This window comes from Furipterus horrens, unplaced genomic scaffold (genome assembly GCF_987537825.1).
Source record: "Furipterus horrens unplaced genomic scaffold, mFurHor1.1.pri manual_scaffold_5, whole genome shotgun sequence".
NCBI lineage: Eukaryota > Metazoa > Chordata > Mammalia > Chiroptera > Furipteridae > Furipterus > Furipterus horrens.
Window position 1 is genome coordinate 91,012,789 of NW_028327175.1, and position 19,620 is coordinate 91,032,408.

Below are 19,620 nucleotides of genomic sequence, written 5' to 3' on the forward strand. Positions count from 1 at the left end.
CAGTTGCATTCTCCATAGTTGCAGATAAATCCAATTTTAACAAATTAAATTCACTTTGCAATCCATAAAAGGATCTTTCTAGCCATAAAAATCTCTAAGTAAATCCTTTGGTTATATAATTGTTTCCTAATGTAGTTCTTTCAATGGTTTCAATGTCATAAATTATTTTATAGCAAGGAATTCCTAACCTCTATTGCTTGAAAACCATTTCTTTTTTTTTTCTAAATAGTTAAGAGATTTTATTCTAATAGCTATAATTACAGTGCTTGTTTGTCGAAATGAAAACTGAAAACAAGTATACAAAAACAGTTGATTACTAATTGTGTATTGAAAGCAGTAAGAGGTTCCACGACACCAGATAAACCAGTTTTGAGGTTTTCCCCCAAGATAAAGTTTAACAGCTCCAGCTTCTTCAGTATTTATCAAAATACAAAAGAAAAAAGTAGAGGTTGTACATTTTGATGTCAAATCTGACCCTTGCAGGCTAAGGGAGTGAAAGCACATGTGGACGGGGGCTCTGAGGAGCTAGGCTCTAAGAAGACCGGTCGCCTGTCTGCATTCCTACTGGTAAGACCCAGACAACCTGGAGCAAGTGAGCGTGCATGGGGACCATGGGGGGAGGGAGTGGGGGATGGCTCCCGCTCTGGCCAGACTGATCCCACCAAAGCACCTATGCTAACCCAAGGGAAGGCTGGGGTTCCTCCAAGGGGTCTGTGAATGGTGGTCGCAGCCTCCAGCTCATCCCCAGGGCACTGGTGTAAGCACAGGTACAAGAAAATGCTATGGGATGCGGAAGACCCAGCAAGGCAGCCATTCAGGAACCGTAAGTGACCATGCAGAATGTTTTGTGGCTGGTTCTGCCTACCGCATGCTCCAGACGGGAGAGAGACCACAGGCAGACTGGACTCAAGCCGTTACTGCAGAACCTACACTAGGCACATTTCTCCCTTCTATGTTCAAGTGTCTAGTATTTGTATCGGTTTTAAAAAATGCACTGAGTTTGGGTTAAAAACCAACCATCAAAATGGATCTCAACACAGATCTAAAGCCCAGAGGAGCAGCATTGGGCTGATCTGACAGCGACTCCTAGAGACCCCGGGTGCCTAAAAATCCCTCCTCAGTACTAAACAGTGGGTTGATTCTCATTTTACAATAAAAAAAGCTGAGTAATATTGCATAGGAGTACCAGAAACTGCCTCATTGGAAACGAGAACTATTTACATTAAATAAAAACCCGGTTGCAGGCTGCATCTGCACATGTACAGCATGGTGAAGCACACTGGGACCGACCATGGAGACAGCTTCTGGCACTCACACCACAGGGGCACGGCTGCCACATGAGAGGAAAGCAAGGGTGAAGGAGGGAGTGGGGGGGGGGGGACAGGAGTGCGGCTCACTTCTGGTTCCGGAGCTGATTGGACAGCCAGTCCAGTCCTTCATAGAGCCCGTCCCCGCTGGTGGCACAGGTGGCCTGAATGTACCAGTTCCTATGGCGCAGAGAGTGAAGGCCCAGCTTGTCCGTGATCTCGGCTGCATTCATGGCATTGGGGAGGTCCTGCTTGTTTGCGAACACGAGCTGGACAGCATCCCTGAGCTCATCCTCCGCCAGCATCCGCATGAGCTCCTCTCGGGCCTCATTCACGCGCTCTCGGTCACTGCTGTCAACCCCAAAGTTGAGACCTTGTGTGTTCTGGAAGTAGTGGCGCCACAGAGGCCGGATCTTGCCCTGACCACCGACGTCCCACACGGTGAAGCTAATGTTCTTGTACTCCACATTGAAACCTATGGTGGGGATGGTGGTCACAATCTCACCCAACTTCAATTTGTACAGGATGGTGGTCTTCCCTGCAGCGTCCAGGCCCACCATGAGAATGCGCATTTCTTTTTTGCCAAAAAGGCCCTTAAAGAGGTTTGCAAAGATATTTCCCGTGCTTTTGGCTGGAGAGAGAAACATTGGCCAGGGAAACCCTCGGCGTCCGCGACACTGCTGTTGCTCAGAGCCAGGCGTTGGTTTCGCTCCCACCTGAAAACCATTTCTAACCCTGACCACTTTCCCTAGAGAGATAGCATAGTAAATATCTGTCAACACCAGCACTTCGTGGTGGCATCACATCCTTTAGAATGTATTTGAATGCAAGCTGTTAAGATGTTAGAGTGAAAAATGACTCACAATCAAGGCTTTGACGATTTCCTGGCAGTTTACTTAAAGAATGAAAAAAAAAAATCAGATACTTTTATCCATTGGCACCTCAGTGGTAAAATGCCAAGTGCCAACTAGAGTTCTTCTCTATTATAAGCAACCAATACACAAGGTTCAGACCCATATAAAATCCCTTCTAGAGGATAGGAGATACTATGATGCAGGGAGTAGACTTTGATGGCTGGGGATTCAGATGCTCAGTTTCACAGACCTCCACCAGGACTCAGTCTTGGGTAAACAGGGAAGTCGGGCAACAAAGGCCATGTTTGTTCAGATTTCATTCATTCTTTTTATTCCTTTGATATATCTGTCTCTAATGATGGAAACTCTCTCTCTCTCTTTTTTTTTTAAGATACTAACGTACAAAAAGGAAGAGAGGAAGCTCAAAACTGATTTGGAAACGAGCAAGAGACCACCATCATAAAGATAAAGACTCTGACTGAGGGACGGCCAGCCTCTAGAGGTCAGTATTACCCATGACAGTGGCACTGGCCTGTGGTCCTGGGTGATGTATGTAGTTTTATGGGCAACAAAGCAAAAAGCAAGGCCACGGTGCCCGGCAGCATAATGGCCTGCCCGGCAGCACACTGACCCAGCCGACATCCGTTCCGCATGAATGGAGATGTCACACGAACTACTAACTCCAGACTGGTTCACTTTCACTGTAAGAGAGGCAGTGAATGAATGAATAAGCCATTCTTTTAAAGGAAAGTCCCTGTGGCTGAAAAGCTGGACTGAAATAGATCTGATAAGTGTCCTTGTACAAGCTGGGTGGCAGTGAGGGAAAAGCAGGGTCTAAGAAGGAAGACCCAAGCTCCCCAGGGATGGTGCTCTGGAGTGGGGCAAGGAGAGGAGCTCATCTAAAAGTGTAAACAGGTTTGTAGACTAAAATGGGTACAGGGAAGGAAAAAAAAATTAATGTTCTAATAATAGGCAAATGAGCCAAAAACAAGTAAGGAAGGCTGGCTGGGCATAAAATCTGTGTGGCTCAAAAAAATTATAATAGCTACTTTAGTTTAGATTTTTTTTTTTTTTTTAAGTATTCTCAAAGACACTATAAACACAGACTGGGGAAGAAAAAAACCCAAAATTTCAGACTGTCATTAGCAATAATACAAGAGTTAATACTTTAATAGTATGTGCTAGGCATTCTGCTAAGTAGTTCATATGTATTTAATTCTCAGAAGTACATACATTTATGAATTGTACAAGAATAAGCAGAGGCTTAGAGATGCTGATTACCTTGCCCCAGGTTAGATGTGTCTGAGCAACACCTGGGCAGTCAGCATCCAGACAGGAATTAACCCCTGCCCAGTAGCCAGGGCAGCTCTAATGCGATCAGGCTCCTTTGCCTCTGCTATGCAGCAATGACATCAAACCTCCTTCTGCCTGCTGGATCTCTTGCAAAACTGTGATGGCTTCTTTTGATGTGCAGCACCCTTGTAAAGCCAGGCACATGCCATTGTTCTTACTCTGGCTTCCTTTATTACTCATAAATAATTCTGGAAAAAGAGGAGGAACCATGGAAATAAATGGAGGAGGAGAAAATAGACGATGTGGTGGCTTCAAAAAGTGAGACACTTGCAGCATTCTGACCACATGGTAAAGCTTTTAATATGAGTTTGGTTCGAATTTTCATTTTTGAGTAGCAGTTTCCCAGGGTTACAATGGCATGTAACAGTCACCTTGAAACATATGCTGAAGGACAATTTGTTTTGCTCTTTCCATAGAACAAAATATAATTTATGAGTTTACCACCATGAAACCTAAAAGAATAAACTCTATTACAGAATATTAGCCATTTAAAGGTCTTTATTCTAAGACATCATAGCCAGATTTCAACTTGGTTGCATAATAAAAAGTTGATAGTTTTTGTACAGCACATTAGATAGTTCTTCAGCTCACTTGAGAGAAGCTTTCAACTTCTCCACTGAATTTTTAATTAGTGAAAAAAGATATTATTGCAAGGTAGCTAATTTTCATGACTCATTTTTGACAAAAATAATATTATTTGCTGTCTAACAATAACTTTGTTCCTTTGATATTTTGATAGGTCGAAATTAAAATAATACTGAGGTACCAGAACTCTAATGGCCTGGGAGAGAATAGAAAGCATTAAGTCCTGCCGCCGCCGGTTGCTGGGTTGTGACAAGTACACAGGCACTGCCCCCTATAGCCGGCCCAAGAAAACAAAACCCATCTGTCAAAATGGGGCAGACAACTATAGAAATCCCGGTGGCGCAGCTCACCAGGCAACAGATGAGGAATCTGACAGATGAACAAATAAGAAACCTGTCAGAGGCTCAGTTCAGGGCCATTGTTATCAGGTGGCTTACAGAATTAACAAAAGATCTGGAAAAAGATGAGAAAGAATTGAAAAACACTCATACTGAAAGGAACAAAACCTCATATGAGACAGATGGTGAGGAAATAAAATCCAGAGTTCAAATCAACAAACCAGAACATAGAGAAGGAACAAACAGTCAACCAGTGCAGAGAGAGGAAACGGGAAGCAAGGAAAATGATGAGAGGATCAGAAACCTCTGGGACAGCTATAAGAGATCAAATATACGGATTATCGGATTGCCAGAGGGCGAAGAAGAAGAACTAGAAATTGAAAAATTAAGTGAAAATATAATAAAGCAGAACTTCCCAAACTTGGGACTTACAGGTCCAGGAAGCACAGAGAGTTCCAAAAAAACTGGACCCAGGGAGAACCACTCCAAGACACGTTATAATCAAAATGTCAAAAGTTAAAGATAAAGAGAGACTCTTAAAAGCAGCAAGAGAGAAAAAAAGAATCATGTACAAAGGGGTACCAATTAGACTATCAGCTGACTTCTCAAGGGAGACCCTGCAGGCAAGAAGGTACTGGCAAGAAATATTCAAAGTAATGAAAATCCAAAACCTACAACCACGAATACTTTATCCAGCGAAGCTGTCATTCAGAATAGAAGGGCAGAGAAACTGTTTCCAGGACAAAATAAAATTGAAAGAGTTCATTAGATCCAAATCACTGTTACATGAGATGTTAAAAGGACTGGTTTAGAAAAAGGAGGATTAAAACTATGAACCTAAAATGAAAACTGCATCACAAGAACCAACAACAGAAGCTAGGGAATTGAAACAAAGGCAAACTAAATAGGCAATGAGAGTGGAAAAAAGAACTCTAGGTATGGGGAGCATATTGGGGGGAGGTCAGCAGGGAAGGGGAAGGGGGACAGGGAGGGAGATGGTATAGGAATTAAGAAACATTGTAGGAGGGAATGGAATAGACAGAGAGAGGTTGAGAAGAACTATATGTACAACCAATGGACATGGACTAAAAGGGGGGGACAAGGGGAGGGAGGGGGGCCACCGGGTAGAGGGGAGCAGAGGGAAGGGAAATTGGAACAAATGTAACGCTGTAATCAATAAAACACATTTAAAAATAAAAATAAAAAAATAAAATTAAATAAAGAAAAAAAAAAAGAAGAAAGCATTAAGTCCCACCTGTCGTTCTTTGCCTGTTTTTTTTTTTTTTTTTTTTTTTTTTTTTTTTCCTGTTTAAAAAGCAAACAAACTTCTAGTACAGGGGGGAAAAACCTACAGCATTATGAACAGATATAAATTTCAATAAAGCCAGGTTTTCTAAGGTCAGTTATGGCTGAAGACAGTGACTTCCTTTTGGACTTACATGTTGCTTCTCCTGTTTGGCATAGAAACTGAGTCAGGGGACTTACATATAGGACTCAAGTCTTAAATCAAATATTTTCACATTCTTACTCTCCAGTGGGTGCCAAGCAGCCTCACCCTGAATTCGATAGCCCAGGAGACTGTCAAGGCCATTGAGGCCCCAGAGCAATATTAGCTCTTATTCTCAGAGACTTTGGTCACCTTGTCCTCCCTATCAATTCACTTGAAAGTGAAGTCTGGAAAGATGCTGATAACTCCAACATACAATGACCCCCATTTAACCACAAAACTATTAGAGTTGATTCACCTCCCACACACATTCCTCAACCAGAATACCCACCCAATATCTGGTGGTTTTTTTTATAAAATGTTTGTTTTCAGTATTCAGACCTTTGTTTGCAAATGACAGATGTCCCAGTCATAATAGCTTAAGCAAAAAGGGTGATTTATTAGCACAAGTGTAAACAAAGTAAGAAAAGGACATGTTATGAAGTCCTGGAGTCTGATGGATTCAGGGTCTCAGATATCACGGTATCTCTCATCTCTTCTCTCTGCATTGCAACTCCATTCTCTCAAGCAGGATGTCAGAAGAGGGAGGAGACATGGCCAAAATTAGCTATGGGCTGCCCTCCTTACTTGTCCTCCAGAGAAGAAAGGATGCATTTTTCCAGCAGCTCTAGTTACAAAAATCTAAGAGAGACTCTGTCCTGGCATGGGTTGGGTACCCATGAGGGTCTAGGAATAATCTTTGTGGCTGGGGTAGGGAGCTATGGTCCTACACTTGCCACTGGGTTGTGGTATAAAAGGAAACAATGAACAAAATAGAACCAGAGGCATGGAAACATAGAACAGACTGAAAGTAACCAGAGGAGCGTGGGGAGGGGGATAATGGTGGAAAAAAGGAGAAATGACTAAACAAAGAACATGTATGAATGACCCACAGACATGGACAACAGTGTAGAAATTGACTGTAGGAGTGTGTAGGGGGAAATAAGTGGAGGAGGGCAAAGGGGGAAAAATTGGGACAAGAGCAATAGAGTAATAATAATAATAGTAAATGATTCAATAAATAAATAAATAAATGGAAACAAGGGTGAGGAAGGGAAATGCTCTGACTGATAGTTACCACAGGACTGGGGCTGGAGAAAGCATGTCCTTGGAGGCAGAGATGGCCCATTACTGAAAAAAAAAAGTGAAGGACAAAACCAACTTGTCCAATACACTCTCAATGAGCCCTCAAATTAAAATATAATGGATTGCTTAGTGAGTCACCCATCAATGAGTACTTGTACTTTTTGAGTAGATTCTTTTTGATGAACAAAAGACCTTCATGATCCCAGAAATAAATGTTCAATGATAGAATTTCAGACCCCATAATAGATTGAGAGTGAACCACTTTGGGAAAGGAGTCCCCTTCCAGCCTCCATCGAGTGACATCGTGGTCACCTACTCTGAAAGTCTGCCTACCGTAACTGTTGAAATTTCAAGAGGAGAAAACCATGTTGATTCTAAATGACATGTTAACTGGATTAATATAGAACTACTTCTCTGCTATAGTTACAAACTGATGCACAGTTCTAACAAGCAGATTAATGAGATGTTTCCAGATAAATTAGAATTTCTTTTTCACCCAAATATGTATTTTTTTTTCTTGTTTGGTTGATTTTCTAAGAATGTTGTATGTGTATATTAGGTTGCTATTCAGCACCTCTGATTTACAGGGATATTCCAGAATTCTAGGACTACTTTTAAGCCTATTCAAATTGATGCAAGTGACCTACCAAATTTTTTTTTTTCAATACATAAACAGAGTATGCTATTTCATTGGCTATGTACTTAAATTACTTCCAAAGAAACACATGATATAAGTCAATGGAAAGTCCAACTGAAAAGAAAAAAACACCTTTATTATAAAACTAGCACAGCAGGAAACTACAGTCTCAGTGTTGTTTGTTGATTTCACTTTGTTCAAATAATCACAGCCCAGGGCAGATTCCTTCAGTCATTTCAACGGCCTGCACCTGAGGTGCTTACAGCATTACTTACTAGCAGAATTCAGTGATATGCCTATTGTACCCTTTCAAAGTTTGAGTCCACCTTTTGATAAACCTTAATATGCAGGAAACTAAGGTTAAATTTCAAAATAATCTTTGCTTCCTTTGGCTCAGGAGGACAAATTACTTTGCAAAAGCCCTTATTGACTAAGTCCTTTTGTTGGCGCAGGAACATTAAGTCATTTGCTATGATGAAAGATCTTACGTTTGACCAGAACTTCAGCAACCAGATTTATAGATTTCAAGTTAGCATGCACTCTTCTGTATTTTTCTTTTAATTCTTTTTTCTTAATATACACAATATAGCACCTAGCCCTCACTTGCATATTCTCATTGTCCCAGAGAAAGAGCTACGTCAACTTTTAAGTCATCTTTTTGTTTTGACAAGATACTTCCAGGTAGCGCAGGTACATTCTGGGGCAGGCTTACCCAGGACTCAGTGTATGAATAGAGCCAGCCACATTTTAAGAGAAGGCTTGTATAATAGGATTGACATCAGTGATCTTTCAGTGACACAAGACTCTTTTTAAACACTTAAACATTATCCCATTAATTTTAAGAACTAAACTATTGCTGTCTTATAGTCTTAAGAAAGTCAGAAGAGACATCTCTTAGCCAACACCCCCGAGCCAACTTTTAATCAACAGTTTAAAGAGTATCTTTTATCAGATGTCCACTCCCAGGCACTCAGCCCAAAGTTTCTATTCCTCTTTTTATCTCTCCTCCTGCAAACTTCCTCAAGATTAAAGCTCCCATTGGTTCTAGGTGTTAAGAAAACAGGGGTTTGAAGGTGATGAAAATGTTCTGGAATTAGATAGTGACATTGGTTTCATAAGACTGTTAATACAAGAAAACTATTGAACTGTCAACCTTAAAATGGTTATCGTGGTGAATTTTATGTTTTGTAAACTTTATCTCAATTAGAAAAAAAGTTACTAAAACAGTCCTCACTAAAATGTAATGACTAACACCCTGTCTACTGTAAGTGTATTTTAATAAGAGTGCTTTGAGCCTAAATAAAATCTTGACTTGATAGAATTCCAAGCATTTAGAGAGAGGTCAGGTTAATATTTATTGGAGTAAAGCCACTGTTGAATAGTTGTCCATTTGTGTCCAGGTTTTTCTGAACAATTCCATCCTTTCCTTTTTTACTTTCTCTTGGACCAGCTCTTTGAAAGGCTGCTAATCCTGAGACCAGGAACCCATTACTTGACCAATAGTTCTACATGCAACCTTCTGTCAGCGCTGAACACAAATATTTATTTTACCAGGCTACCTAGAGTTTCCTAAGAAGGTAACAAGGAAGGTCCTGAGAACTCACTGTTTCAACTGCTGGGACTTGGTCAAAAAGCACCACTCACCACCCATGTCATCAGACCATATGGGGTTCAGTCTGATACTGAGTCAGAGCACAAGCAAGCAGCCTGCTCTCCCTCCTGCTGCCAAGAGTGTTCCTGTCTTGACAGAATGTGACAAGAACTCTAGGAAAACAAAAGGTGGAGAATCCCCACCCACACACAGTATTATCCCAACATTTGCAGAATAAGGTTTTAAGCATTTATTAAATCCTCAGAGATAGAAACTATTCCAAGGTGGGCTATTTTACATTTGAACCAATAAACACCTGCAATGAGCAATCGGAAAAATGAGAGAAGATAGGATTAGTAACTTCAAGGGGTGCTTTCGAAGTATAGCAAGACCCTAAGGAACTTTAATATTTACATCATAGAAAGAGCTTATAATTATCCTTATAATCTCCCAGTTTCATTCAGAGATTGCCTATCGGGCTGCTGCTGCTTTTTTTTTTTCCTCCACTGAAGTCTCCCTGAAATACGGCTGCTTCCTAAAATAGCACCCCAAAGCCAAAGTCTTCTCACTGATTTCAGGAGTTCCCTCGAGGACAAGGAGCTGCTCCAGGATTCCCTGCGAAATTTAGGGACTTACTGCACAAAGATCTCAAGAAATGTTACTTATACAATATGTACAAATTTAGGATGATTCTAAAATTCACTCATAAAAATTAGGCATTGCTAAGGAATTTGTTAGTTGCAAGTGGCAGAAAACAAAATGAAATTAGTTCCAGCAGAAAAGAAATTGACTAGCTCCTGAGGCTGGCAGGAAGGCTGAGCACAGGGTTTATGGATGGCTCCTTTGGCTCTTCTTTGCCCATTGGCTCCATCTGAGCTATTGCAGGCCCAGATCAGGAAAGATCCCCTGGCTGCCCTGGCTTAACAGTCCAGAGTGAACATCTGTTTCTGCCTGCTCACAATCACTTCCCATTTTAGCAACAGAAGCATGATTTTCCTTTGGGGAAGCGTTCCTCTCCCATTCACTGTAGTCCTGTGGGACTGTTGATCACGGTGTCCCTTTCCCCCTTGACTCAGGGGAAAGCTGTGACCAGCAGAACCAAGCCTACTTGCTCTTTTTCAGGATCTTGAATATTGAGCAGAATTGAGTTAAGGAAGGCAGGATAAGACTGGAGCTGATTCATTCTGGAGGGTGGGTCCTGACCCCTGAAGAAATTGCCTGTTAGCATTTGCTATCCTACCCCTAACGCTGCCTGCACGGGGTCTGGTTGTTAGTCTTCCTTCAATACTGCGAGTTGTCTTATATCCTTACAATAAACTTTTTTTTTTTTTTTTTTTTTGCTTAAAGTAGTCCACATTGGCTTATAATACTTACAATTAAAGAACCTGAATTTATTCCAGCTCCAGAGAACCTCTCATGGAGCCTATACAGAAATCTTGGGGAAGGAATTTGACCCTATTTGTATCACATTATTACTTGTAGATCAATCACTGTGGCCAAGGAAATGGGATATTATCATGGCCCACACCTGGGTCTTGTGCAGTGGCAAATGGCTAGGTAAAGTTATCAGATATAAGAAGAAGGGAAATATTTCTGGACAGAAGACAAATACCTCTCACTGTCCTCTTTAATCTATTTTAGTTAAAGCTTATAAACTAGGAGAAGACACTCATGAGTTAAAGTTCAGTTTTATCTTGTCAGGAAAGTACAGAATTTCTCTTCTTTCTTTCCCTATCATTTTCAAATTGCATAGTTAGGCCCTTCCTTTGCAAAAAGCCTGGAAATCTATTTCATTTATTTTATAATTAACAAAGAGTTAGAAGTTCCATTCTGAAATTTTTGGTTGGGGTCCAGTATTTACTAGCTCCACCAGCTGTGGGAATTCAATGATGTCAAAATCCCCTCCCTCCTTTGTTTGTAAGACTAATTTTGGAATTATACGATTATCAGGAAATGGTGTTCCCTTCCTTCTGTCCATCCCTAAGGAATGCTTTCTTTAAAAAATCTGTGGCTTCTGTATCCAGAGAGGTTGAATGAAAGGGCAAGCCCCAGCTAAATGTCAGACAAGGCACATGAGAAATGGAGCTTGATCAATTTCAAAGATTTCCTCCTTAAGCACGCAGACTGCTTTGATTACCAGAAGAGCATGTGCTGTTTGACAATGCCATTAAATAACCCCAAATAGAGCTGAAAAGGAAGATGCTTCCTTTCAGGAAATTTGCAAAGTAGTGAGTGCTCTTTTGTCAAACATTGGAAGATACACACTTATTTGTCAACATAAAATGAATTGGAGAATTTGGGGTTGCAAACAATTGTCAGCCAGCTGTCAATACACATGCACCTATTCCTGACAAGCCTCTTCATGGCAAAGCTTCTTCATGCTTCAGTGAAGTTCTCTTCTGTATTTCCTAGAAACCTCAATATTATTTTATTTAATGACTTAATGTTTCCTGATAGGATGTTGAAGTTAGAGGATAACTTCATTGGTCATATGGATATTTAGGGGGTGGGGGTGGAGCTTGAAGCTTATCAAATCAAATTTAGAAAGGGTGCATACAGCAAGACTCTGGCGAGGGTTAGATATATACTCTTATGTACACATTAGATAACACCACTATGCACTGCAGTAGTCTGGAAGAATATTTGTTTTTAAAGATCTGCTTCCTTGGAACAGATTATCCTACCATGTCTCTAAATTCCTCAATCAAATAAAACCACAGTTAGATATTGGAGAAAGAACATATAACTAAGAATAAATAAAGAGAAAACATAAAAGCAACAGCATTGTTCCTGATTTGCTTGATATGCAGATGGGTGTGGAAGAAGCGAATTAATTGTTTTGGCAAAATAATTGGTGCCTGCAAGATCTGAAAACAGTATTGCTCTTCTGCCAATGCTTTTCTTAACCCCAGAAATTATGGCTAAGAACATTGCTCTTATTTTCCAGTAAGACCTGGAAGTCCTGCCACACCAAGCTATCATCTCAGCCTGGGCATAGTTAAAACAACTGCTCCACAAAGGTGGTCCAGACATGGTCCAAGGGTCACTTTTTCCTTGGCCATTCCTAGTGAATAAGAAAGGAGCTCTGTTACTATTCCAGTGAATTTTGCATAGAATCTATCAAACAAAGGGAGGAGGAGCCCTCAGCCACAAACTGAATTTGTATTCTTACAAATTGATCAGTAATATAACTCCAAAAGATGAATTTCTGAGGCCAGGAAAATAAAAGGATACAGGAGAGCTGCATGATGCTTCATAAACAGACAGAAACAAGAATCCTTATGAATCTTCAAAGGCAGAACAAGCACTGAGAGACAGGTCAAAAGGCTAAAATGCACTTAGTTCTATACAACCCTAATATTACCCGTACTCGTAAAAAGTTCATAAATGTATAAGATGATAGGATGACAAAATTTTTGTCATACTGAGCTGCCTATAACAGGATTCTGCCCTCACGTTAAAGTCTCCTTCTCTAAGTTGACTCAAAATATGTCAATATGTCAACCCATTTGACAAACAGTCTCTCCTCATTTCTCTATCCCATTTGACAAAAGTAACAATTTTAATAGCTCTTTAAGGTAAATAGGTCATTCTAATTCTGGATGAGTGCCAAACCTCTGGTCTTATCCCAGGATGCTAAGTCAATTTCTGACAAAAGGTAGTTAATTTTCAATTTGTTTTATTTTATTTTTAAAAGATATGTCAGCACCAGACACTATTTGTTTTCATTTAAAGTTAGATATAATTTTAATTATATATAATTTTTATTTACTATTTTTTAAAAAGTACTTGGAGGTTTTTTCTTTTTTTAATACTTAGCATTTTAAAATAGTCTTTTAAAGTACAGTTTACATTTCCAAATTTTAAAATCTCATATATATATAGATCATATTATTAGAACTGAAAATCAAGACACTACTTGATGTCATTCTAACATATAAAATTGCATTCATACTCAAAAATATTTCAAATCAGGAGTGTTACAGAATCCTAGGTGTATTATTACTACATTTATAGTTTAAATAGGGTTGCCTAAGAAAGTAGAAATGCCACATGTATCTAGCTGATTTTATTTGTGGACCTTAGTAACTAAGTATCTCAGGGTCTTAGATGTAAAGGTCAATAGAATGTATATAATTAATGCCACAAATCCAACAGACTGCCAGCAGTCATTGAGGGAAATAGAGAGCTGACTACTCTAAAAGTGAAAATCAGTGCTTATCTTCATTAACTTTATCAGAAGAGAAAATATTAGAGTCGGAGTCTATATAATCCACCTATACTGAGGCTATAAATAACATATTCAGATGCAAGCAGCTTATCTTTTTTTATTTTATAGCCATAACTTTCCTATATGAGTCCCAAGAGTCAGTAATTGAACTTGAGAAAAGATGTCTTTCTTTTGAGGTTGCGTTTGATCTGAAGCCAAAGGGAAGTAATTTACTTTGCAGAAGCTGTGGGTTGTAAATAATGTGTATGTGGTAATATTGGCAAACAAAATTAAATATACCTTAATTTATTTGTCAATAAAGCAGTACCAAGATGTTAAGAATTTACTTTAGGATAAATTCTTTAGGAAATGGAATCTGGTTTGAGATTTCCTTTTTCTTTCCCCATGAGCATATGCTGATAAGCACTCTTATTTGTATTATATAAAAAGGCATTGGTCCTTCTTCAAAACATTCCTGAAAAAACAAACAAACTGATTAACCTACCAGTCTTTTATTGTTTCAATTACATCAGCTTTGCTTTTGGTTAATTTAAATTAAGGAAATAAACAAACATTCTTACTCCTTTTTAATGACTGTTATTACATGTATATTTCTATTTCGATAAGATTTTATTGTATTATTTCTGGACTTATTACATGCACCCATCTGGCCTTATGAAAGCTAAGCAAGAATGAAAAAAATCTTGATTGAGCTTCACATTAAGGAAGTAAAAAAACCAAAATAAAGATTACGCTAGAGGAATAAAATCTGCAAGAAATGAGTAAAATTCAAACCTAACTGAAATGTTATAGTGATATGTAGTTACTGGGGATTTCCTCAGAAGTGCCGCTTGGAAACTGAAGACTTTGTACGGGTTATTTCCTCTTTCTAAGGTGCTTTAACCCTCTACCCGCATCTGCACCCCTGCCCCCTTTTTCTCTTCTGATCCTTCTTCAGAGTCTCCTTTGGAACTGCCTCCATCACCACTACCATCTCACCCACTCCCTGGCCTTCCCATGAGGTATGCATCCGTAACACTTGTGCACACTGCAGTCATCACATCTACTATTAATACCGCTTTGCTTAGCTTTCTTTACTAGTAGACTATAGGTTTCTTGAAGAGAAACAGAGATTGTGTCTTTTATTCTTTGTATCCACAGCCTAGCACAGGGCCTGATGCTTCATGGTCATGAAGTGTTGGCTGGACAAATATTGAATAAAACTTAACGAGATTCTGTCCTGGTGTTCTATTGCTTAACATACTTATGAATTACTAGGAGGGCTGGCTTAGTCCGTTAAAAATTTTAAGTGAACCCGAGTGGCAGATTTACCAGGGAACAGTGTGCTTTCAGATTGCCAGTGACGTGCAGGAGATCACTAGGACAGTCTAGTGGCTACCAGGTTGAAGGAGATGATCAAATCTCCAAGCAGTCAGGGCCCAAATCAGAGCTTTGTCATTAAACTGGCCAATCCTGTATAACTAAACTGAACATTTGTTCCAAGGTCCTATCTAACCTGCTCTTCAGAATGGCTGGCCTAATTACCCTGCTCAGCACTTTGGGCCAGCACCCAGCACCCTTGTGTTGGCCATGGTCTGTGCCTTGAGCCACTCTGACACTGCCCTTCATACGCACCACTTCCTAAGCTTTTTCTGACCTCCCCTGGCCATAGCACTAGTTAACAATTCTGTGATTATTTATTTGGTTCTGATACTCAAGGTGACTTCTTGGATTCTTACTTATTTTGTGATTAATTGATATGTCCCTTGATGTATGTCTGCTTCCAGTGTTTAGGGAATATCCTACCTAATCTTAGTCCAGCCCTTAGGATTCTCTCTCCTGTGGCCTGATGTTCCCTTCAAGTTGGTCTGGTTCCCATAGATACCAAGATCTCTTGGGAAGTTAACCTTCAGTGGTCTGACTGAAGTCAGCTGTTGCTTATTTTCATTTAGATCTTGATTATCTAATCTCTTTTCCTTTGAAAATGGTCTTGCTGTTTCTTTTCTTAACCATCTCAGCGCTTTACATTAAAGGCAGGTTTAATTATTCAGGAATACAGTTTTGGCAGTTATTCCCACAATCAGAAATACTTTAACGGCTTCCCATTGCCTGTGAAGTTAAATTTACATTTTTAGCCTGGCACTCAGAACCCTCCATGAATTGGTCTCAACATAACTTTCTACATACTTTCTAGACTGATTTCTGAAAACTTCCTTTTACATACTCACACTCCTTCTCTCCATCACTTGCGTGGCAAAACATCTGGTCGAAGTCCTCTCTCTCTTCTCCACTGCTGCTGTCAAAATAACAAAATCTGTCTGATTTGTCTCACTAAGCATGATTATAGAACTCAGATGGACATTTAACTTTGCCCAGCAAAACAGCCGTGATTTTGTCCCAGTAGGTTGCTTTCTCATTCTCCAGGACAACTGTTCTGTACCTTCACATCTCTTCTCAGACTTTTTTCCCCTCCTCCACACTCACACCCAGCTGATGATCTCACCTATAATTCACTGAGAATACACAGGTCATCAGCCAGGGACTCTCATCTTTCCACTACCAAATCTAAATTCTCACTTCATGTTCTCACCTGCATTCTCCTGACTGCCTTCTGTTACCTCCTCCTCCCATTTATGGGTCTATCCTCCTACTAGTGCTCCAGGCCCAAGGGTTCTCACCTTCCTGGGTATGTCACTTATTTACCCTGTTTCACACTTGCATCATATACTCCTCTTGAGCGTCGGCCTGCGAGCTAAGTGTCGCTGGTTCGATCTTCCAGTCAGGGCACATCAGAGAAGGAAAACTCTGACTCCAAAAAACCTCCGCTGCCTTGCGGCATACCTCTTCAGGGGAAAGGCTAAGGGAGTAAACCCCGACAGAAAATCCGGAGCCGGAGTCCCTAAGGCGGTTTGACGTTGTAGTCAACACCGGCAACTCCTGCGGCGCACCTGAAGCCAAGCTGTATTGACTCCGTCTTTCCCTTGGACCCTTCAGCTGTGAAGAGAGGGGGGGTCTGCTGCATGGGCAACAGCAGACCCTCCATATCACCCTGCCCAGGCTCTGTAGCTTCAGCTTCACTGGAGAGGACACTCCAGCGTCATCGCAAGATGTCGATTCAACACGGGAGGAGACAGATACCGTGTCACTCCCGAGTCAGACTGCACAGCCATTCTCGGCGGTGCAGATAGACTCTTAAGAAGCTACACCATCGTCTCTCGAGACGGACGGCTGCCGACGACGATACATATATATATATGGTAAGCATATATATTGTTGTGCAGCTAGTGTGAAGCCAGCAAAGAAGTGTGTATGTCTTCATGAAATGTTTGAAAAGAGATAAGCTGACTGCTTGATAATCATTCTCAGGTGTAAAGCTCCAAGTGTAAATAAAGTGGCATTTAACAAATCTTTTCAGAACAAAGTACAGCTGACTATATATACCAAGAATAGAGCTAAAGAAACAGCCGAGAGCTGCTGATTTCCACAAGAGGGAGGGGAATCTAGAAACTCTGTTTTGTACTCTCCCTTACTTTTCTGTAAGGAAGTGGGGTGATGGGAAATCATGGAGTTAAATTGTATTTAAACATAAAAATGAACTTGCTAACTCTTCTGGGTTTAGTAGAGCCTTAGCGCTGCTTTAACTTAGTTTACACTTTTATTTAAAAAAATAAACAGTAATGAATGTTTTTTTAAAAGTATTGTGACTGTAAAATTGATAAATATGACTGTAACACAGCTATGTGGTAGCTGTGACAGTTTATTTGGGCAGAGGAGTGGTGATAGACTCATTAAAATCATACATACTTGAATAGTCCATTGACCGGAACCCTGTATAGACTATTGTGTAAATGTGGAATCAGAAACTGTTAAACATTGCCTGGACTCTGGCAGAGTCCCATAGGCTGCCGGGACCTCTCCTATCATGACAAACTTGGGTTTTGTTTGTTTTTTTTTCTTTTTCTGGTTTTAAGAGACATGAAATTATAGAATCCATATAATTTGCTGGAGTCATTCTAATTCACCATGTAGATCTGTATTTAATATTTGGATTTGGAGAAGTGTCGATGACATTATGGCTGTGTAATAAAATTTTTATTAAAACTGCAAAAAAAAAAGAAAAAGGCTATCAGCTGATTTCTCAAAAGAAACTTTGCAGGCAAGAAGGGACTGGCAAGAAGTATTCAAGGTGATTAAAAGCAAGGACTTAAAACTAAGATTACTCTATCCAGCAAAGCTATCATTTAGAATGGAAGGGCAGATAAAGTGTTTCCCAGACAAGGTAAAGCTGAAGGAGTTAATCATCACCAAGCCCTTATTATATGAAATGTCAAAGGGACTTACTTAAGAAAAAAAAGATCAAAACTATGAACACTAAAATGACAACAAACTCACAACTATCAACAACTGAATCTAAAAAATAAAAACAAAATCCAACTAAGCAAACCAGAATAGGAACAGAAACATAGGTACGGGGATCATTTGGAGGGTTATCAGCTGGGACAGGGAAGAAGAGAAATGGGGAAATGGTGCAGGGACTAAGAAGCATAATCGGTTGGTACAAAATAAACAGGGGGCAGTTAAGAATAATATAGGAAAGCGTGAAGCCAAAGAACTTATATGCATGACCCATGGACGTGAACTAAGGGGGTTGGATTGCTGGAGGGAAGGGGAGTACTGGGCAGAGGGGAGCAAAGGGGAAAAAAGTTGGGACAGCTGTAACAACATAACCAGTAAAATATATTTTAAAAACAAGAGAAAAGAATAGACTTTTTCTCTTGTCTATAAGTAGGGAATGTATAAGTGGGCTTGAAAGTCTTTAAAAGCAATATGCCAAGTCTGAACCCGTTCCATCTGAGGTGGCAGGGCAGGGGGAGCATGCAGGAAGATGGAGGCTGTGAGGCGATGGTGGGTAATACACAGTGACCCTTGTGAGCCAGAGGTGAAAATTTGTCGACTATATGCTGATTGCTGTCTTTCTCAATAGGAGGGATGTGACATGAGTCCCAGTGTTGGCTCTCATGGTGCATCTGGGGATAGCAGGAATGAAATATGATAGAGCCAATACTTAAACCCTTGTTAAATGACTCCAGTGAATGTGAAACAAGTATTTCTCAAATAAGAAGACAGAAGGACCTAAAAAAAGTAATACATTTTGTAAGACCGAGGTAGTGGTCATAAAGGAGTAGGAGATTAGTTCAGCATCGTGGATTCAAGGGAAGAGAGAGTCCTTGAAGTGGATGGCCTGTCCTGTTCCATAAAAGCAATGGTGCACGCACAAATGTGCTCACAGGTCCACGTCCTGATTGCCAGCTGCAATTACTCCCACCCCAACAGCTGTATGAAAGAGATGTTTTTCACATAGCTCTGTGTAGTTATGTCACAGACATTGTGTTCTCCCCTATCATTTTGTGTGTGCTTGACAAAAGACCCCACATTTTCGTTCTTGGATTTCTGTGCTTTGGGTACATAGCTTTTCTAGTGAGTGTGATTATTGTTAGGGCAGGAATCTATTCATGTTATTGCTGGTCTATAGCTTCTAGCACAGTGTATTGGCTAATGAACATTGGTTGAATGAATATTTCAAAATGTCCTCAGGAATTGTGACATCTAGAAATTTAAGTCACGGACAATGGCACATGCCCATGCTTACAAATTATATAAGGAATCTTAACTTCCATTTCAGGTCACATTTCTGAGGCCAAGTCAAATTGACCCACACTAAGTAAAATACATTTGATATATATGAAGGAAATAAAGAACCAAAGTTTCTCTGCAAAAATATTTTTGATTTAATAGAATTGAAATTATGAGCTTTTTGAAAGGAACGAGAACAGCACTCTGCAGGATTAGCTTTATGACCCTCAATACATTCACTTATTTACTCATTCATTTAAATGTTGGTTGAGCACCTATGAAGTACTTGGGATCACTAGGGATACGGTGTTGAACAAAACAAAAAGCTGTCCTTGAGCTCATGGACACTTCTATTTACAGTTTGAGATGAACAGTAAACAAATAGATACATGGTAATGTTAGGAAGTGCTAAGTGTTACCAAGAAACATAAAAGATTTGTTTGAAGAAAAAGAAACATAAAGCAGGTATCTAGGGAAGGCCTCTCAAGGACTGAAATGACATAAGGAAGCAAACCAGTGTCCAGGAAGAGAGCACAAGT

At 40.0% G+C, this 19,620-nt stretch overlaps 1 pseudogene; it reads right to left on the reverse strand.

The window, feature by feature from the left end:
• Positions 1 to 309: 309 nt before the first annotated feature.
• On the reverse strand, positions 310 to 2,464 carry LOC150008939 (ADP-ribosylation factor 1 pseudogene; annotated as a pseudogene).
• Positions 2,465 to 19,620: the final 17,156 nt, after the last annotated feature.